The sequence below is a fragment of the Triticum dicoccoides genome, chromosome 2A (assembly GCF_002162155.2).
Source record: "Triticum dicoccoides isolate Atlit2015 ecotype Zavitan chromosome 2A, WEW_v2.0, whole genome shotgun sequence".
In the NCBI taxonomy this organism is placed as follows: Eukaryota; Viridiplantae; Streptophyta; class Magnoliopsida; order Poales; family Poaceae; genus Triticum; species Triticum dicoccoides.
The window spans coordinates 354,584,638-354,588,491 of NC_041382.1; positions in this window are offsets into that span (position 1 = coordinate 354,584,638).

Here is a 3,854-nt window from a genome sequence, read left to right on the forward strand (position 1 = left end):
GTCTTCCTCAGGCGACGCATCCAACCACTTCAAGCTCATGACCATCCTATGTGGATGTATTTGGGCATCAAGGACACCACTCGGATCCATCTAGAGGGAGTTGACGATGCTACGTTGGAAGGGTGGCTGAAGGGTATTACTGGCAACAAAGACAACCCCAGGGGATCCTGGAGGATTCCTCCACTCAATAACTCGTACGAAACCGACAAGGTATGATTCCACATGGTCGAGTGTCTTCTTGATTTATCAAGTAGTTGTTAGCTGTCATCCGACTGACTGCTATCTTAGTTGTTGTCTTCCAGGCCCTGACTGAGATGTACTTGATGCCCAACGGGGAGCAGGAGCAGGACCTAGAGGGAGAGGCGAGTGGAGGTGAAAGCGCCGAGTGGCACTCTGACAATGAGGAGGACGAGGATAGCAACGACCCGAGTGATGAAGAAGAGGTCAAGTCTCCTCCTCGCAGGGAAAGACGATCCAAGCTTTCTCACGATCAAGCAAGCGCCCGCGACAAAGCGACCACGCAAACTGGGCAGTCATCAAAGTGCCCTCGGACGTCTTCTCCAGCGCTGACTGAAAAGGCGTCGAAGCAACCGAAAGCTACGCCATCCAAACCGCCAAAAGCCTTGCCGAAGATCAAAGTGGCCATCCCCATTACTTCCGGGTATTAGTTGGGCTTGATTTCTTGTTTTCAGTATGAATTTGGATTTGAGTCGATTCATTTCGTCAGAAATAACCGACTGAATTCTGAAATTTGTAGTGCTGCTACCTCTGGGACTTCCACCCGCCAGTATGAAGACGAGGACATGGAAGATGCGGTCACCTCCAACCCGGGTACAATCCTCGTGATCTTGTTCTTGATTGTATGGTCGATTAAATTCTGGTGACTCATCTAGGGTGCAGCCCCTCCCAATGTCATTGAACTTCCGGATGATGAGGAGGACGTGCCGCTAAGGCCCAGGAAGAAGAAGGCCATAGTTAGCAAGACATCCCAGTTGGAGCCGGCGGCGGAGCGGGTAGTTCAACGGCTCGAAGATGCGAGTAAGGTTTCTGTAACCTTTGCTGGCCCAGTGTCGAGTGCGCGTCCTGCATCGTCGACTGCTCCAGAGCTTGTTTCAACCATCCAACTTCATGACTCGGATCTCCAAGCCGTTGCATCTGGACCGTCCGTCCCCTTCTTTGCCACTCATCATGTTCCAGAAAGCCAGTCAAACGCCGCTACGGAGGCTATTCGTCAGGCTAGCATAATGATGGAGCGGGTGAAGGCGGTGCACGAAAGCAGTCAGGCTGCTTATGACGCCAGTGCGGATCTTCGAGCCAATGTCCAGGTAAGTTAACTTCTGACTGAACTTGTTTTTTTAGGATATGCTACCTAAATGTTTTCCTTCACGCAATCTTCTATTGTCTTGCACTTCGAGATTGTACACCCACTGGATGCAGCCGAGTGGAATCCGAACCAGTGGGGGCACGCCAAGTGCACCCACTGGGTGTAGTCCTCGAGACCGCAGTTGACTGCTGGCAGTCGGTTGGGGTCTGAGCACTTCCTCTTTTTTTTACTCGGCCTGGGCTGACCGGCCGAGTGGAATCCGAACCAGTGGGGGCACGCTAAGTGCACCCACTGGGTGTAGTCCCCGAGACCGTAGTCGACTGCTGGAAGTCGGTTGGGGTCTGAGTAGTCTTGAGGTTTTATTCACTCGAAAGTAGATAATCTTTGATCTTGTCGATTGATATGTCTTTTACTCACTGTAGAAATCTTTTTCACTTATCTCCAGGTTTGCCAAATTTTAGGAAAAGCAAAGGCAACTCAACCTTGACCTGGAGTTGGCTCAGCAGAACTTGAAGAAGGCTCAAGATGAAGTCGCTGGTACGGAAGGTAACGGCCTGTCGACTGCTTATCTTGACCATCCTTCAAGTTATCTCTTCATTCTTCTATTTGATCTAAATGTGTATTTTGCAGAGAAAATGAGGCTGGCCCTGGAGAAGAAGGACTTGGACCTTGCAGCTGCGCAGAAGGAGGCTCAGGAGAAGCTGCCTTTGCTGACCAGAAACTAGCTTCGGTCGGAGCGCTGGAGGAAGAAATCAACACGCTGAAGTCATCTCTCACTGAATGCAATCGAGAGGCGACTCGTCTGAAAAAAGATAAAGTGGCTCTGAATGACCAGCTGGAGAGCATGACTCGCAGGAGGAACGATTTGGAGGCTTATATGAAAGCTCTCGCCAAGAAACTCTTTCTTATGCTCGAAGGTATCCCTTTTTTACCCGACGGTTTTACTGTTTGCAAGTTAGACCTGACCAGTCGACTCGTTAACTCCTTGAATCCGCATAATTCTGCCAAAACTTTGAAGAGGAGACTGGACGGATCGAGATGGGCTTGGACCCTATCCTTTCTCAAGTCGGCGACGAGGCTGCCATGAATGTGCTTCGACTGGAATCCCACGTCGCCAGTGTTACAAGTTATCTTGCCCGTCTAAAGGTTGCAGTTTCACGCATTAGCCAAGGGCAATGCTTCAGAATGATCTCGAGTCTCTGATGGCTCGACTCAATGAGGTCCTTGGTCGAGTGCAGGAATGGAAGAAGTCCTCTGCCCGATGCGGTACTGACGTGGCTCTGTCATTGGTCAGGGTCCACTCCAGAGAAGCTCGAGAAGAGAAGCAGGCGGCGATCAAGGTCGCAAACAAAAAAGGCATGACTTCCAGTCCTTCATGGAGACTTTCATTGATGCTGCCACTCGGATCGCTGGCGGGATTGATTTGGACGAGTTCGTCGGGCTTGCAAGTCCTCCTCCTGCCGAGTGAACAAACTTGATACTTAAACTTGCTTTAAATTTGCCTCGGAATGCCGAGTGGTTTTTGTAACTGTTAAACTCCTTCGGGCCCGACGCCCGAGTACTTTTGTTCTTCGTCCTGAAACTCTTGAGATTTTATCTGATCTTGGTTTATCTTCTGCATGTGCTTGCGTTTTCCTTCGAGTGGAACTTATTCTTCACTTGGAATATTCAGAGGGATATATCTCAGTCGACCTGCGCCTCGTCGTCCTTGCGGATAGGGATGGAGCGGACAAAGTACTTGTGGCGCAGCTCTGAGGAGAGGTTTGCAGTCGACCTGCACCTCGTCGTCCTTGCAGATAGGGATGGAGCGGACATTGTACTTGTGGCATAGCTCCATGGAGAGGATTGCAGTCGACCTACACCTTGTCGTCCTTGCGGATAGGGATGGAGCGCACATAGTACTTGTGGCGCAGCTCCGTGGTGAGGATTGTAGTTGACCTGCACCTCGTTGTCCTTGCGGATAGTGATGGAGCGCACATTGTACTTGTGGCGCAGCTCCGTGGAGAGGATTGCAGTCAACCTGTAGCTCGTCGTCCTTGCGGATAGGGATGGAGCACACATTGTACTTGTGGCGCAGCTCCATGGAGAGGATTTTAGTCGACCTGCACCTCGTTGTCCTTGCGGATAGAGAGGAGCGCACATTGTACTTGTGGCGCAGCTCCGTGGAGAGGATTGCAGTCAACCTGCACCTCGTCATCCCTGCGGATAGGGATGGTTTTTCAACTTAGGCGAGTACTAGACTGCAACTAAGCCCCCGAGTGTGAGGTTTGCTCATCACTTGGTAGGTTTTTCTGAAACTTAGGCGAGTAGTGGGCTGCATCTAAGCCCCCGAGTGTGAGGTTTGCTCATCACTCGGTAGGATTTTTGAAACTTAGGCGAGTACTGGACTGCAGCTAAGCCCCCGAGTGTGAGGTTTTCTCATCACTCGGTAGGATTTTTGAAACTTAGGCGAGCACTGGGCCGCAACTAAGCCCCCGAGTGTGAGGTTTGCTCATCACTCGGTAGGATTTTTGAAACTTAGGTGAGCACT